Source organism: Silurus meridionalis, chromosome 3, assembly GCF_014805685.1.
Source record: "Silurus meridionalis isolate SWU-2019-XX chromosome 3, ASM1480568v1, whole genome shotgun sequence".
NCBI classification, from domain to species: Eukaryota; Metazoa; Chordata; class Actinopteri; order Siluriformes; family Siluridae; genus Silurus; species Silurus meridionalis.
In genome coordinates, this window is record NC_060886.1 from 32,837,580 (window position 1) to 32,853,791 (window position 16,212).

At 41.8% G+C, this 16,212-nt stretch overlaps 24 non-coding genes across 24 annotated transcripts; 12 read left to right on the forward strand and 12 right to left on the reverse strand.

Moving 5' to 3' along the window:
• Positions 1-419: 419 nt before the first annotated feature.
• trnaw-cca lies at positions 420-491 on the forward strand. Its single transcript has one exon. It is a non-coding gene; the product is annotated as a tRNA-Trp (tRNA).
• Positions 492-1,038: 547 nt separating this feature from the next.
• On the reverse strand, positions 1,039-1,111 carry trnak-uuu. The gene has a single exon. It is a non-coding gene; the product is annotated as a tRNA-Lys (tRNA).
• A 554-nt stretch (positions 1,112-1,665) lies between these two features.
• Positions 1,666-1,737, forward strand: trnaw-cca. The gene has a single exon. It is a non-coding gene; the product is annotated as a tRNA-Trp (tRNA).
• A 552-nt stretch (positions 1,738-2,289) lies between these two features.
• On the reverse strand, positions 2,290-2,363 carry trnak-uuu. The gene has a single exon. It is a non-coding gene; the product is annotated as a tRNA-Lys (tRNA).
• A 1,184-nt stretch (positions 2,364-3,547) lies between these two features.
• Positions 3,548-3,621, reverse strand: trnak-uuu. Its single transcript has one exon. It is a non-coding gene; the product is annotated as a tRNA-Lys (tRNA).
• Positions 3,622-4,178: 557 nt separating this feature from the next.
• On the forward strand, positions 4,179-4,250 carry trnaw-cca. The gene has a single exon. It is a non-coding gene; the product is annotated as a tRNA-Trp (tRNA).
• Positions 4,251-4,808: 558 nt separating this feature from the next.
• Positions 4,809-4,881, reverse strand: trnak-uuu. Its single transcript has one exon. It is a non-coding gene; the product is annotated as a tRNA-Lys (tRNA).
• Positions 4,882-5,435: 554 nt separating this feature from the next.
• On the forward strand, positions 5,436-5,507 carry trnaw-cca. The gene has a single exon. It is a non-coding gene; the product is annotated as a tRNA-Trp (tRNA).
• Positions 5,508-6,065: 558 nt separating this feature from the next.
• trnak-uuu lies at positions 6,066-6,138 on the reverse strand. The gene has a single exon. It is a non-coding gene; the product is annotated as a tRNA-Lys (tRNA).
• Positions 6,139-6,694: 556 nt separating this feature from the next.
• Positions 6,695-6,766, forward strand: trnaw-cca. The gene has a single exon. It is a non-coding gene; the product is annotated as a tRNA-Trp (tRNA).
• A 555-nt stretch (positions 6,767-7,321) lies between these two features.
• Positions 7,322-7,394, reverse strand: trnak-uuu. Its single transcript has one exon. It is a non-coding gene; the product is annotated as a tRNA-Lys (tRNA).
• A 556-nt stretch (positions 7,395-7,950) lies between these two features.
• Positions 7,951-8,021, forward strand: trnaw-cca. Its single transcript has one exon. It is a non-coding gene; the product is annotated as a tRNA-Trp (tRNA).
• Positions 8,022-8,579: 558 nt separating this feature from the next.
• Positions 8,580-8,652, reverse strand: trnak-uuu. Its single transcript has one exon. It is a non-coding gene; the product is annotated as a tRNA-Lys (tRNA).
• Positions 8,653-9,211: 559 nt separating this feature from the next.
• On the forward strand, positions 9,212-9,283 carry trnaw-cca. Its single transcript has one exon. It is a non-coding gene; the product is annotated as a tRNA-Trp (tRNA).
• Positions 9,284-9,837: 554 nt separating this feature from the next.
• Positions 9,838-9,910, reverse strand: trnak-uuu. Its single transcript has one exon. It is a non-coding gene; the product is annotated as a tRNA-Lys (tRNA).
• A 559-nt stretch (positions 9,911-10,469) lies between these two features.
• On the forward strand, positions 10,470-10,540 carry trnaw-cca. The gene has a single exon. It is a non-coding gene; the product is annotated as a tRNA-Trp (tRNA).
• Positions 10,541-11,097: 557 nt separating this feature from the next.
• On the reverse strand, positions 11,098-11,170 carry trnak-uuu. The gene has a single exon. It is a non-coding gene; the product is annotated as a tRNA-Lys (tRNA).
• A 554-nt stretch (positions 11,171-11,724) lies between these two features.
• On the forward strand, positions 11,725-11,796 carry trnaw-cca. Its single transcript has one exon. It is a non-coding gene; the product is annotated as a tRNA-Trp (tRNA).
• Positions 11,797-12,350: 554 nt separating this feature from the next.
• trnak-uuu lies at positions 12,351-12,423 on the reverse strand. Its single transcript has one exon. It is a non-coding gene; the product is annotated as a tRNA-Lys (tRNA).
• A 557-nt stretch (positions 12,424-12,980) lies between these two features.
• Positions 12,981-13,052, forward strand: trnaw-cca. The gene has a single exon. It is a non-coding gene; the product is annotated as a tRNA-Trp (tRNA).
• A 558-nt stretch (positions 13,053-13,610) lies between these two features.
• Positions 13,611-13,683, reverse strand: trnak-uuu. Its single transcript has one exon. It is a non-coding gene; the product is annotated as a tRNA-Lys (tRNA).
• A 558-nt stretch (positions 13,684-14,241) lies between these two features.
• Positions 14,242-14,313, forward strand: trnaw-cca. Its single transcript has one exon. It is a non-coding gene; the product is annotated as a tRNA-Trp (tRNA).
• Positions 14,314-14,871: 558 nt separating this feature from the next.
• trnak-uuu lies at positions 14,872-14,944 on the reverse strand. The gene has a single exon. It is a non-coding gene; the product is annotated as a tRNA-Lys (tRNA).
• A 560-nt stretch (positions 14,945-15,504) lies between these two features.
• On the forward strand, positions 15,505-15,576 carry trnaw-cca. The gene has a single exon. It is a non-coding gene; the product is annotated as a tRNA-Trp (tRNA).
• The last annotated feature ends 636 nt before the right edge of the window (positions 15,577-16,212 follow it).

A 16,212-nucleotide genomic window follows, 5' to 3' on the forward strand; every position in this document is an offset into this window, starting at 1 on the left:
AAGACGACCACCATGAAAGGTTATCCCCTATTTCATGTCCAACAGCAGTATTCAAGTTTGCAGGCTAGTTGAAAAATGTGACTATGTATAACTCACACAAAAAGCACCTTAAAAGCTCCATTGCAAATTTTTGTCCATAGTCTTATGCAAAGCATTTGCTTTTTGCAAACTAACTTACATTTTATCACTGACCAGATGACTGACACTGAGTTCATTATTTCACTGTATAGTGTAACAGATTGTTTCCTTTACATATAAAGGTAACTCCTGAATCTTACTTACACCAACAATCAGGGACTTCCAATGCGGAAAATGTCAGAGCCTGCAACCTGACCGTCAGACTCAATTTGTCATTACAACGCGACGAGAAAAATGCAAAGCCTTCTCTGGGCCATGAGGCGGGTCAAAAGAGCCGCTCGGACCTCGTGGCGCAACGGTAGCGCGTCTGACTCCAGATCAGAAGGTTGCGTGTTCGAATCACGTCGAGGTCATGGTTGCTGGACTCTTGCTTTTTGGCCTTTATTAGCAGCTGCTCTATCTTTGATTGTCCAATGTGGAGACTTTACATATGTCCAAAGTGTAGTCTGTCTCATCAAATTAACGTTAGTACATTATAACCCTCCTATAACATTTTACCAAACTTTGTCAATTTGCTCCAGCTAAAAAAAAAGATAACTCTGCAAATAGTGACTGAGATGTATTCACAATTCAAGTTTTAGTGACACCTCAAATAATGTCACAGTCCAAGTATGGTGGAACCAATGATATTTGCATGGGAGGATCATGGGAATATCTTTTGGGTTCAAACAAGGACGACTATTGTCAGAGCCATTGGTTGGTCAAAATTAACACCATAAAGGATGCTTACCACAGTGAGACTAAACCATAATTTGCTAATGTATGGGTAAGACTTGGAAAGCATGTGGAAACGTCAGAGCCCGTACTCTGTGCAAGAAAAAAATTCTCAAGGCATTTTGAAATCAAAGTAAGATTCGGACAATCCCAACACCAAGAATCAGCCAGCCGTTGGCTTTTAAACGCCCGAACAGGGACTTGAACCCTGGACCCTCAGATTAAAAGTCTGATGCTCTACCGACTGAGCTATCCGGGCTCTGCCCACATGCTTGCTTCGAACCTAGAACAGTTGCGACACCTGGCCTCAATAAAATACTTGTCTCTGTGCTGGCTCAGAGGGCAAATGTCAGGAGTTTCTTGAAGCTTTTTCCAATAGTTTAATGTGCCTTTTTTGCAAGACGACCACCATGAAAGGTTATCCCCTATTTCATGTCCAACAGCAGTATTCAAGTTTGCAGGCTAGTTGAAAAATGTGACTATGTATAACTCACACAAAAAGCACCTTAAAAGCTCCATTGCAAATTTTTGTCCATAGTCTTATACAAAGCATTTGCTTTTGCAAACTAACACATTTTATCACTGACCAGATGACTGACACTGAGTTCATTATTTCACTGTATAGTGTAACAGATTGTTTCCTTTACATATAAAGGTAACTCCTGAATCTTACTTACACCAACAATCAGGGACTTCAATGCGGAAAATGTCAGAGCCTGCAACCTGACCGTCAGACTCAATTTGTCATTACAACGCGACGAGAAAAATGCAAAGCCTTCTCTGGGCCATGAGGCGGGTCAAAAGAGCCGCTCGGACCTCGTGGCGCAACGGTAGCGCGTCTGACTCCAGATCAGAAGGTTGCGTGTTCGAATCACGTCGAGGTCATGGTTGCTGGACTCTTGCTTTTTGGCCTTTATTAGCAGCTGCTCTATCTTTGATTGTCCAATGTGGAGACTTTACATATGTCCAAAGTGTAGTCTGTCTCATCAAATTACGTTAGTACATTATAACCCTCCTATAACATTTTACCAAACTTTGTCAATTTGCTCCAGCTAAAAAAGATAACTCTGCAAATAGTGACTGAGATGTATTCACAATTCAAGTTTTAGTGACACCTCAAATAATGTCACAGTCCAAGTATGGTGGAACCAATGATATTTGCATGGGAGGATCATGGGAATATCTTTTGGGTTCAAACAAGGACGACTATTGTCAGAGCCATTGGTTGGTCAAAATTAACACCATAAAGGATGCTTACCACAGTGAGACTAAACCATAATTTGCTAATGTATGGGTAAGACTTGGAAAGCATGTGGAAACGTCAGAGCCCGTACTCTGTGCAAGAAAAAAATTCTCAAGGCATTTTGAAATCAAAGGAAGATTCAAACAAGCTTTGGACAATCCCACCACCAGGAATCAGCCAGCCGTTGGCTTTTAAACGCCGAACAGGGACTTGAACCCTGGACCCTCAGATTAAAAGTCTGATGCTCTACCGACTGAGCTATCCGGGCTCTGCCCACATGCTTGCTTCAACCTAGAACAGTTGCGACACCTGGCCTCAATAAAATACTTGTCTCTGTGCTGGCTCAGAGGGCAAATCTCAGGAGTTTCTTGAAGCTTTTTCCAATAGTTTAATGTGCCTTTTTTGCAAGACGACCACCATGAAAGGTTATCCCCTATTTCATGTCCAACAGCAGTATTCAAGTTTGCAGGCTAGTTGAAAAATGTGACTATGTATAACTCACACAAAAAGCACCTTAAAAGCTCCATTGCAAATTTTTGTCCATAGTCTTATGCAAAGCATTTGCTTTTTGCAAACTAACTTACATTTTATCACTGACCAGATGACTGACACTGAGTTCATTATTTCACTGTATAGTGTAACAGATTGTTTCCTTTACATATAAAGGTAACTCCTGAATCTTACTTACACCAACAATCAGGGACTTCCAATGCGGAAAATGTCAGAGCCTGCAACCTGACCGTCAGACTCAATTTGTCATTACAACCGCGACGAGAAAAATGCAAAGCCTTCTCTGGGCCATGAGGCGGGTCAAAAGAGCCGCTCGGACCTCGTGGCGCAACGGTAGCGTCTGACTCCAGATCAGAAGGTTGCGTGTTCGAATCACGTCGAGGTCATGGTTGCTGGACTCTTGCTTTTTGGCCTTTATTAGCAGCTGCTCTATCTTTGATTGTCCAATGTGGAGACTTTACATATGTCCAAAGTGTAGTCTGTCTCATCAAATTAACGTTAGTACATTATAACCCTCCTATAACATTTTACCAAACTTTGTCAATTTGCTCCAGCTAAAAAAAAAGATAACTCTGCAAATAGTGACTGAGATGTATTCACAATTCAAGTTTTAGTGACACCTCAAATAATGTCACAGTCCAAGTATGGTGGAACCAATGATATTTGCATGGGAGGATCATGGGAATATCTTTTGGGTTCAAACAAGGACGACTATTGTCAGAGCCATTGGTTGGTCAAAATTAACACCATAAAGGATGCTTACCACAGTGAGACTAAACCATAATTTGCTAATGTATGGGTAAGACTTGGAAAGCATGTGGAAACGTCAGAGCCCGTACTCTGTGCAAGAAAAAAATTCTCAAGGCATTTTGAAATCAAAGGAAGATTCAAACAAGATTTGGACAATCCCACCACCAAGAATCAGCCAGCCGTTGGCTTTTAAACGCCGAACAGGGACTTGAACCCTGGACCCTCAGATTAAAAGTCTGATGCTCTACCGACTGAGCTATCCGGGCTCTGCCCACATGCTTGCTTCGAACCTAGAACAGTTGCGACACCTGGCCTCAATAAAATACTTGTCTCTGTGCTGGCTCAGAGGGCAAATGTCAGGAGTTTCTTGAAGCTTTTTCCAATAGTTTAATGTGCCTTTTTTGCAAGACGACCACCATGAAAGGTTATCCCCTATTTCATGTCCAACAGCAGTATTCAAGTTTGCAGGCTAGTTGAAAAATGTGACTATGTATAACTCACACAAAAGCACCTTAAAAGCTCCATTGCAAATTTTTGTCCATAGTCTTATACAAAGCATTTGCTTTTTGCAAACTAACTTACATTTTATCACTGACCAGATGACTGACACTGAGTTCATTATTTCACTGTATAGTGTAACAGATTGTTTCCTTTACATATAAAGGTAACTCCTGAATCTTACTTACACCAACAATCAGGGACTTCAATGCGGAAAATGTCAGAGCCTGCAACCTGACCGTCAGACTCAATTTGTCATTACAACCGCGACGAGAAAAATGCAAAGCCTTCTCTGGGCCATGAGGCGGGTCAAAAGAGCCGCTCGGACCTCGTGGCGCAACGGTAGCGCGTCTGACTCCAGATCAGAAGGTTGCGTGTTCGAATCACGTCGAGGTCATGGTTGCTGGACTCTTGCTTTTTGGCCTTTATTAGCAGCTGCTCTATCTTTGATTGTCCAATGTGGAGACTTTACATATGTCCAAAGTGTAGTCTGTCTCATCAAATTAACGTTAGTACATTATAACCCTCCTATAACATTTTACCAAACTTTGTCAATTTGCTCCAGCTAAAAAAAAAGATAACTCTGCAAATAGTGACTGAGATGTATTCACAATTCAAGTTTTAGTGACACCTCAAATAATGTCACAGTCCAAGTATGGTGGAACCAATGATATTTGCATGGGAGGATCATGGGAATATCTTTTGGGTTCAAACAAGGACGACTATTGTCAGAGCCATTGGTTGGTCAAAATTAACACCATAAAGGATGCTTACCACAGTGAGACTAAACCATAATTTGCTAATGTATGGGTAAGACTTGGAAAGCATGTGGAAACGTCAGAGCCCGTACTCTGTGCAAGAAAAAAATTCTCAAGGCATTTTGAAATCAAAGGAAGATTCAAACAAGATTTGGACAATCCCACCACCAAGAATCAGCCAGCCGTTGGCTTTTAAACGCCCGAACAGGGACTTGAACCCTGGACCCTCAGATTAAAAGTCTGATGCTCTACCGACTGAGCTATCCGGGCTCTGCCCACATGCTTGCTTCGAACCTAGAACAGTTGCGACACCTGGCCTCAATAAAATACTTGTCTCTGTGCTGGCTCAGAGGGCAAATGTCAGGAGTTTCTTGAAGCTTTTTCCAATAGTTTAATGTGCCTTTTTTGCAAGACGACCACCATGAAAGGTTATCCCCTATTTCATGTCCAACAGCAGTATTCAAGTTTGCAGGCTAGTTGAAAAATGTGACTATGTATAACTCACACAAAAGCACCTTAAAAGCTCCATTGCAAATTTTTGTCCATAGTCTTATACAAAGCATTTGCTTTTTGCAAACTAACTTACATTTTATCACTGACCAGATGACTGACACTGAGTTCATTATTTCACTGTATAGTGTAACAGATTGTTTCCTTTACATATAAAGGTAACTCCTGAATCTTACTTACACCAACAATCAGGGACTTCAATGCGGAAAATGTCAGAGCCTGCAACCTGACCGTCAGACTCAATTTGTCATTACAACCGCGACGAGAAAAATGCAAAGCCTTCTCTGGGCCATGAGGCGGGTCAAAGAGCCGCTGACCTCGTGGCGCAACGGTAGCGCGTCTGACTCCAGATCAGAAGGTTGCGTGTTCGAATCACGTCGAGGTCATGGTTGCTGGACTCTTGCTTTTTGGCCTTTATTAGCAGCTGCTCTATCTTTGATTGTCCAATGTGGAGACTTTACATATGTCCAAAGTGTAGTCTGTCTCATCAAATTAACGTTAGTACATTATAACCCTCCTATAACATTTTACCAAACTTTGTCAATTTGCTCCAGCTAAAAAAAAAGATAACTCTGCAAATAGTGACTGAGATGTATTCACAATTCAAGTTTTAGTGACACCTCAAATAATGTCACAGTCCAAGTATGGTGGAACCAATGATATTTGCATGGGAGGATCATGGGAATATCTTTTGGGTTCAAACAAGGACGACTATTGTCAGAGCCATTGGTTGGTCAAAATTAACACCATAAAGGATGCTTACCACAGTGAGACTAAACCATAATTTGCTAATGTATGGGTAAGACTTGGAAAGCATGTGGAAACGTCAGAGCCCGTACTCTGTGCAAGAAAAAAATTCTCAAGGCATTTTGAAATCAAAGGAAGATTCAAACAAGCTTTGGACAATCCCACCACCAAGAATCAGCCAGCCGTTGGCTTTTAAACGCCCGAACAGGGACTTGAACCCTGGACCCTCAGATTAAAAGTCTGATGCTCTACCGACTGAGCTATCCGGGCTCTGCCCACATGCTTGCTTCGAACCTAGAACAGTTGCGACACCTGGCCTCAATAAAATACTTGTCTCTGTGCTGGCTCAGAGGGCAAATCTCAGGAGTTTCTTGAAGCTTTTTCCAATAGTTTAATGTGCCTTTTTTGCAAGACGACCACCATGAAAGGTTATCCCCTATTTCATGTCCAACAGCAGTATTCAAGTTTGCAGGCTAGTTGAAAAATGTGACTATGTATAACTCACACAAAAAGCACCTTAAAAGCTCCATTGCAAATTTTTGTCCATAGTCTTATGCAAAGCATTTGCTTTTTGCAAACTAACTTACATTTTATCACTGACCAGATGACTGACACTGAGTTCATTATTTCACTGTATAGTGTAACAGATTGTTTCCTTTACATATAAAGGTAACTCCTGAATCTTACTTACACCAACAATCAGGGACTTCCAATGCGGAAAATGTCAGAGCCTGCAACCTGACCGTCAGACTCAATTTGTCATTACAACCGCGACGAAAAATGCAAAGCCTTCTCTGGGCCATGAGGCGGGTCAAAAGAGCCGCCGGACCTCGTGGCGCAACGGTAGCGCGTCTGACTCCAGATCAGAAGGTTGCGTGTTCGAATCACGCCGAGGTCATGGTTGCTGGACTCTTGCTTTTTGGCCTTTATTAGCAGCTGCTCTATCTTTGATTGTCCAATGTGGAGACTTTACATATGTCCAAAGTGTAGTCTGTCTCATCAAATTAACGTTAGTACATTATAACCCTCCTATAACATTTTACCAAACTTTGTCAATTTGCTCCAGCTAAAAAAGATAACTCTGCAAATAGTGACTGAGATGTATTCACAATTCAAGTTTTAGTGACACCTCAAATAATGTCACAGTCCAAGTATGGTGGAACCAATGATATTTGCATGGGAGGATCATGGGAATATCTTTTGGGTTCAAACAAGGACGACTATTGTCAGAGCCATTGGTTGGTCAAAATTAACACCATAAAGGATGCTTACCACAGTGAGACTAAACCATAATTTGCTAATGTATGGGTAAGACTTGGAAAGCATGTGGAAACGTCAGAGCCCGTACTCTGTGCAAGAAAAAAATTCTCAAGGCATTTTGAAATCAAAGGAAGATTCAAACAAGCTTTGGACAATCCCACCACCAAGAATCAGCCAGCCGTTGGCTTTTAAACGCCCGAACAGGGACTTGAACCCTGGACCCTCAGATTAAAAGTCTGATGCTCTACCGACTGAGCTATCCGGGCTCTGCCCACATGCTTGCTTGAACCTAGAACAGTTGCGACACCTGGCCTCAATAAAATACTTGTCTCTGTGCTGGCTCAGAGGGCAAATGTCAGGAGTTTCTTGAAGCTTTTTCCAATAGTTTAATGTGCCTTTTTTGCAAGACGACCACCATGAAAGGTTATCCCCTATTTCATGTCCAACAGCAGTATTCAAGTTTGCAGGCTAGTTGAAAATGTGACTATGTATAACTCACACAAAAAGCACCTTAAAAGCTCCATTGCAAATTTTTGTCCATAGTCTTATGCAAAGCATTTGCTTTTTGCAAACTAACTTACATTTTATCACTGACCAGATGACTGACACTGAGTTCATTATTTCACTGTATAGTGTAACAGATTGTTTCCTTTACATATAAAGGTAACTCCTGAATCTTACTTACACCAACAATCAGGGACTTCCAATGCGGAAAATGTCAGAGCCTGCAACCTGACCGTCAGACTCAATTTGTCATTACAACCGCGACGAGAAAAATGCAAAGCCTTCTCTGGGCCATGAGGCGGGTCAAAAGAGCCGCCGGACCTCGTGGCGCAACGGTAGCGCGTCTGACTCCAGATCAGAAGGTTGCGTGTTCGAATCACGCGAGGTCATGGTTGCTGGACTCTTGCTTTTTGGCCTTTATTAGCAGCTGCTCTATCTTTGATTGTCCAATGTGGAGACTTTACATATGTCCAAAGTGTAGTCTGTCTCATCAAATTAACGTTAGTACATTATAACCCTCCTATAACATTTTACCAAACTTTGTCAATTTGCTCCAGCTAAAAAAAAAGATAACTCTGCAAATAGTGACTGAGATGTATTCACAATTCAAGTTTTAGTGACACCTCAAATAATGTCACAGTCCAAGTATGGTGGAACCAATGATATTTGCATGGGAGGATCATGGGAATATCTTTTGGGTTCAAACAAGGACGACTATTGTCAGAGCCATTGGTTGGTCAAAATTAACACCATAAAGGATGCTTACCACAGTGAGACTAAACCATAATTTGCTAATGTATGGGTAAGACTTGGAAAGCATGTGGAAACGTCAGAGCCCGTACTCTGTGCAAGAAAAAAATTCTCAAGGCATTTTGAAATCAAAGTAAGATTCAAACAAGATTTGGACAATCCCACCACCAAGAATCAGCCAGCCGTTGGTTTTTAAACGCCCGAACAGGGACTTGAACCCTGGACCCTCAGATTAAAAGTCTGATGCTCTACCGACTGAGCTATCCAGGCTCTGCCCACATGCTTGCTTCGAACCTAGAACAGTTGCGACACCTGGCCTCAATAAAATACTTGTCTCTGTGCTGGCTCAGAGGGCAAATCTCAGGAGTTTCTTGAAGCTTTTTCCAATAGTTTAATGTGCCTTTTTTGCAAGACGACCACCATGAAAGGTTATCCCCTATTTCATGTCCAACAGCAGTATTCAAGTTTGCAGGCTAGTTGAAAAATGTGACTATGTATAACTCACACAAAAAGCACCTTAAAAGCTCCTTTGCAAATTTTTGTCCATAGTCTTATACAAAGCATTTGCTTTTTGCAAACTAACTTACATTTTATCACTGACCAGATGACTGACACTGAGTTCATTATTTCACTGTATAGTGTAACAGATTGTTTCCTTTACATATAAAGGTAACTCCTGAATCTTACTTACACCAACAATCAGGGACTTCCAATGCGGAAAATGTCAGAGCCTGCAACCTGACCGTCAGACTCAATTTGTCATTACAACCGCGACGAGAAAAATGCAAAGCCTTCTCTGGGCCATGAGGCGGGTCAAAAGAGCCGATCGGACCTCGTGGCGCAACGGTAGCGCGTCTGACTCCAGATCAGAAGGTTGCGTGTTCGAATCACGCCGAGGTCATGGTTGCTGGACTCTTGCTTTTTGGCCTTTATTAGCAGCTGCTCTATCTTTGATTGTCCAATGTGGAGACTTTACATATGTCCAAAGTGTAGTCTGTCTCATCAAATTAACGTTAGTACATTATAACCCTCCTATAACATTTTACCAAACTTTGTCAATTTGCTCCAGCTAAAAAAGATAACTCTGCAAATAGTGACTGAGATGTATTTACAATTCAAGTTTTAGTGACACCTCAAATAATGTCACAGTCCAAGTATGTTTGAACCAATGATATTTGCATGGGAGGATCATGGGAATATCTTTTGGGTTCAAACAAGGACGACTATTGTCAGAGCCATTGGTTGGTCAAAATTAACACCATAAAGGATGCTTACCACAGTGAGACTAAACCATAATTTGCTAATGTATGGGTAAGACTTGGAAAGCATGTGGAAACGTCAGAGCCCGTACTCTGTGCAAGAAAAAAATTCTCAAGGCATTTTGAAATCAAAGGAAGATTCAAACAAGCTTTGGACAATCCCACCACCAAGAATCAGCCAGCCGTTGGTTTTAAACGCCCGAACAGGGACTTGAACCCTGGACCCTCAGATTAAAAGTCTGATGCTCTACCGACTGAGCTATCCGGCTCTGCCCACATGCTTGCTTCGAACCTAGAACAGTTGCGACACCTGGCCTCAATAAAATACTTGTCTCTGTGCTGGCTCAGAGGGCAAATGTCAGGAGTTTCTTGAAGCTTTTTCCAATAGTTTAATGTGCCTTTTTTGCAAGACGACCACCATGAAAGGTTATCCCCTATTTCATGTCCAACAGCAGTATTCAAGTTTGCAGGCTAGTTGAAAAATGTGACTATGTATAACTCACACAAAAAGCACCTTAAAAGCTCCATTGCAAATTTTTGTCCATAGTCTTATACAAAGCATTTGCTTTTTGCAAACTAACTTACATTTTATCACTGACCAGATGACTGACACTGAGTTCATTATTTCACTATATAGTGTAACAGATTGTTTCCTTTACATATAAAAGGTAACTCCTGAATCTTACTTACACCAACAATCAGGGACTTCCAATGCGGAAAATGTCAGAGCCTGCAACCTGACCGTCAGACTCAATTTGTCATTACAACCGCGACGAGAAAAATGCAAAGCCTTCTCTGGGCCATGAGGCGGGTCAAAAGAGCCGTTCGGACCTCGTGGCGCAACGGTAGCGCGTCTGACTCCAGATCAGAAGGTTGCGTGTTCGAATCTCGCGAGGTCATGGTTGCTGGATTCTTGCTTTTTGGCCTTTATTAGCAGCTGCTCTATCTTTGATTGTCCAATGTGGAGACTTTACATATGTCCAAAGTGTAGTCTGTCTCATCAAATTACGTTAGTACATTATAACCCTCCTATAACATTTTACCAAACTTTGTCAATTTGCTCCAGCTAAAAAAAAAGATAACTCTGCAAATAGTGACTGAGATGTATTCACAATTCAAGTTTTAGTGACACCTCAAATAATGTCACAGTCCAAGTATGGTGGAACCAATGATATTTGCATGGGAGGATCATGGGAATATCTTTTGGGTTCAAACAAGGACGACTATTGTCAGAGCCATTGGTTGGTCAAAATTAACACCATAAAGGATGCTTACCACAGTGAGACTAAACCATAATTTGCTAATGTATGGGTAAGACTTGGAAAGCATGTGGAAACGTCAGAGCCCGTACTCTGTGCAAGAAAAAAATTCTCAAGGCATTTTGAAATCAAAGGAAGATTCAAACAAGCTTTGGACAATCCCACCACCAGGAATCAGCCAGCCGTTGGCTTTTAAACGCCCGAACAGGGACTTGAACCCTGGACCCTCAGATTAAAAGTCTGATGCTCTACCGACTGAGCTATCCGGGCTCTGCCCACATGCTTGCTTCGAACCTAGAACAGTTCGACACCTGGCCTCAATAAAATACTTGTCTCTGTGCTGGCTCAGAGGGCAAATGTCAGGAGTTTCTTGAAGCTTTTTCCAATAGTTTAATGTGCCTTTTTTGCAAGACGACCACCATGAAAGGTTATCCCCTATTTCATGTCCAACAGCAGTATTCAAGTTTGCAGGCTAGTTGAAAAATGTGACTATGTATAACTCACACAAAAAGCACCTTAAAAGCTCCATTGCAAATTTTTGTCCATAGTCTTATGCAAAGCATTTGCTTTTGCAAACTAACACATTTTATCACTGACCAGATGACTGACACTGAGTTCATTATTTCACTGTATAGTGTAACAGATTGTTTCCTTTACATATAAAGGTAACTCCTGAATCTTACTTACACCAACAATCAGGGACTTCCAATGCGGAAAATGTCAGAGCCTGCAACCTGACCGTCAGACTCAATTTGTCATTACAACCGCGACGAGAAAAATGCAAAGCCTTCTCTGGGCCATGAGGCGGGTCAAAGAGCCGATCTGACCTCGTGGCGCAACGGTAGCGCGTCTGACTCCAGATCAGAAGGTTGCGTGTTCGAATCACGTCGAGGTCATGGTTGCTGGACTCTTGCTTTTTGGCCTTTATTAGCAGCTGCTCTATCTTTGATTGTCCAATGTGGAGACTTTACATATGTCCAAAGTGTAGTCTGTCTCATCAAATTAACGTTAGTACATTATAACCCTCCTATAACATTTTACCAAACTTTGTCAATTTGCTCCAGCTAAAAAAGATAACTCTGCAAATAGTGACTGAGATGTATTCACAATTCAAGTTTTAGTGACACCTCAAATAATGTCACAGTCCAAGTATGGTGGAACCAATGATATTTGCATGGGAGGATCATGGGAATATCTTTTGGGTTCAAACAAGGACGACTATTGTCAGAGCCATTGGTTGGTCAAAATTAACACCATAAAGGATGCTTACCACAGTGAGACTAAACCATAATTTGCTAATGTATGGGTAAGACTTGGAAAGCATGTGGAAACGTCAGAGCCGTACTCTGTGCAAGAAAAAAATTCTCAAGGCATTTTGAAATCAAAGGAAGATTCAAACAAGCTTTGGACAATCCCACCACCAAGAATCAGCCAGCCGTTGGCTTTTAAACGCCCGAACAGGGACTTGAACCCTGGACCCTCAGATTAAAAGTCTGATGCTCTACCGACTGAGCTATCCGGGCTCTGCCCACATGCTTGCTTCGAACCTAGAACAGTTGCGACACCTGGCCTCAATAAAATACTTGTCTCTGTGCTGGCTCAGAGGGCAAATGTCAGGAGTTTCTTGAAGCTTTTTCCAATAGTTTAATGTGCCTTTTTTGCAAGACGACCACCATGAAAGGTTATCCCCTATTTCATGTCCAACAGCAGTATTCAAGTTTGCAGGCTAGTTGAAAAATGTGACTATGTATAACTCACACAAAAGCACCTTAAAAGCTCCATTGCAAATTTTTGTCCATAGTCTTATACAAAGCATTTGCTTTTTGCAAACTAACTTACATTTTATCACTGACCAGATGACTGACACTGAGTTCATTATTTCACTGTATAGTGTAACAGATTGTTTCCTTTACATATAAAGGTAACTCCTGAATCTTACTTACACCAACAATCAGGGACTTCAATGCGGAAAATGTCAGAGCCTGCAACCTGACCGTCAGACTCAATTTGTCATTACAACCGCGACGAGAAAAATGCAAAGCCTTCTCTGGGCCATGAGGCGGGTCAAAAGAGCCGCTCGGACCTCGTGGCGCAACGGTAGCGCGTCTGACTCCAGATCAGAAGGTTGCGTGTTCGAATCACGCCGAGGTCATGGTTGCTGGACTCTTGCTTTTTGGCCTTTATTAGCAGCTGCTCTATCTTTGATTGTCCAATGTGGAGACTTTACATATGTCCAAAGTGTAGTCTGTCTCATCAAATTAACGTTAGTACATTATAACCCTCCTATAACATTTTACCAAACTTTGTCAATTTGCTCCAGCTAAAAAAAAAGATAACTCTGCAAATAGTGACTGAGATGTATTCACAATTCAAGTTTTAGTGACACCTCAAATAATGTCACAGTCCAAGTATGGTGGAACCAATGATATTTGCATGGGAGGATCATGGGAATATCTTTTGGGTTCAAACAAGGACGACTATTGTCAGAGCCATTGGTTGGTCAAAATTAACACCATAAAGGATGCTTACCACAGTGAGACTAAACCATAATTTGCTAATGTATGGGTAAGACTTGGAAAGCATGTGGAAACGTCAGAGCCCGTACTCTGTGCAAGAAAAAAATTCTCAAGGCATTTTGAAATCAAAGGAAGATTCAAACAAGCTTTGGACAATCCCACCACCAAGAATCAGCCAGCCGTTGGCGTTTAAACGCCCGAACAGGGACTTGAACCCTGGACCCTCAGATTAAAAGTCTGATGCTCTACCGACTGAGCTATCCGGCTCTGCCCACATGCTTGCTTCAACCTAGAACAGTTGCGACACCTGGCCTCAATAAAATACTTGTCTCTGTGCTGGCTCAGAGGGCAAATGTCAGGAGTTTCTTGAAGCTTTTTCCAATAGTTTAATGTGCCTTTTTTGCAAGACGACCACCATGAAAGGTTATCCCCTATTTCATGTCCAACAGCAGTATTCAAGTTTGCAGGCTAGTTGAAAAATGTGACTATGTATGACTCACACAAAAAGCACCTTAAAAGCTCCTTTGCAAATTTTTGTCCATAGTCTTATACAAATCATTTGCTTTTTGCAAACTAACTTACATTTTATCACTGACCAGATGACTGACACTGAGTTCATTATTTCACTGTATAGTGTAACAGATTGTTTCCTTTACATATAAAAGGTAACTCCTGAATCTTACTTACACCAACAATCAGGGACTTCCAATGCGGAAAATGTCAGAGCCTGCAACCTGACCGTCAGACTCAATTTGTCATTACAACCGCGACGAGAAAAATGCAAAGCCTTCTCTGGGCCATGAGGCGGGTCAAAAGAGCCGATCTGACCTCGTGGCGCAACGGTAGCGCGTCTGACTCCAGATCAGAAGGTTGCGTGTTCGAATCACGTCGAGGTCATGGTTGCTGGACTCTTGCTTTTTGGCCTTTATTAGCAGCTGCTCTATCTTTGATTGTCCAATGTGGAGACTTTACATATGTCCAAAGTGTAGTCTGTCTCATCAAATTAACGTTAGTACATTATAACCCTCCTATAACATTTTACCAAACTTTGTCAATTTGCTCCAGCTAAAAAAAAAGATAACTCTGCAAATAGTGACTGAGATGTATTCACAATTCAAGTTTTAGTGACACCTCAAATAATGTCACAGTCCAAGTATGGTGGAACCAATGATATTTGCATGGGAGGATCATGGGAATATCTTTTGGGTTCAAACAAGGACGACTATTGTCAGAGCCATTGGTTGGTCAAAATTAACACCATAAAGGATGCTTACCACAGTGAGACTAAACCATAATTTGCTAATGTATGGGTAAGACTTGGAAAGCATGTGGAAACGTCAGAGCCCGTACTCTGTGCAAGAAAAAAATTCTCAAGGCATTTTGAAATCAAAGGAAGATTCAAACAAGATTTGGACAATCCCACCACCAAGAATCAGCCAGCCGTTGGCTTTTAAACGCCCGAACAGGGACTTGAACCCTGGACCCTCAGATTAAAAGTCTGATGCTCTACCGACTGAGCTATCCGGGCTCTGCCCACATGCTTGCTTCGAACCTAGAACAGTTGCGACACCTGGCCTCAATAAAATACTTGTCTCTGTGCTGGCTCAGAGGGCAAATGTCAGGAGTTTCTTGAAGCTTTTTCCAATAGTTTAATGTGCCTTTTTTGCAAGACGACCACCATGAAAGGTTATCCCCTATTTCATGTCCAACAGCAGTATTCAAGTTTGCAGGCTAGTTGAAAAATGTGACTATGTATAACTCACACAAAAAGCACCTTAAAAGCTCCTTTGCAAATTTTTGTCCATAGTCTTATACAAAGCATTTGCTTTTTGCAAACTAACTTACATTTTATCACTGACCAGATGACTGACACTGAGTTCATTATTTCACTGTATAGTGTAACAGATTGTTTCCTTTACATATAAAAGGTAACTCCTGAATCTTACTTACACCAACAATCAGGGACTTCCAATGCGGAAAATGTCAGAGCCTGCAACCTGACCGTCAGACTCAATTTGTCATTACAACCGCGACGAGAAAAATGCAAAGCCTTCTCTGGGCCATGAGGCGGGTCAAAAGAGCCGCTCGGACCTCGTGGCGCAACGGTAGCGCGTCTGACTCCAGATCAGAAGGTTGCGTGTTCGAATCACGTCGAGGTCATGGTTGCTGGATTCTTGCATCCTCACGTCAATGCTCCTGACACTAACTGTGAGGTGACCTCTTCTCCAGAGACTGTTGGTGTGTACTTTATTCTGTAAATTACATTATATATATATATATATATATATATATATATATATATATATATATATATATATAAAATGTGTGTATGTGTGTGTTTAATATTCCATACTATTTTAACAGAGTGTTTCATGCAAGATCTCCAGCACTCACTGAGCGATTCTTTAGATGATGATGCATCAGTTCTTGGAACCTCAAGAGATCCTCTCCTAGTTTCCTCAAACTGGAGTACAAGACAAAGTCTTATTTCAGAGAAGTGGAGGGCAGAGAGACCCCGCCTGGTGAACACGGCTGTGGCACGAGAAAATGTGGTAACACATATCTGCCAACTGTGTGGAAGCAATCCAGCTGCTGTCGGGTGTTGTGACCTTCGACCACGCCCCTTCTTTTGTGCTGAATGTGATGTCATCATGCACACCAGACATGTTCTCCATAACCGAGATGCCATGACTCCTGGATTCTACCAGCCATTGCCTCCAACAACTTGTGTTGTAGATAAGGCTCTTTCCCATTGTGGTAAGTACTTGTTTGTGTCTGGACAACATAAATATTATT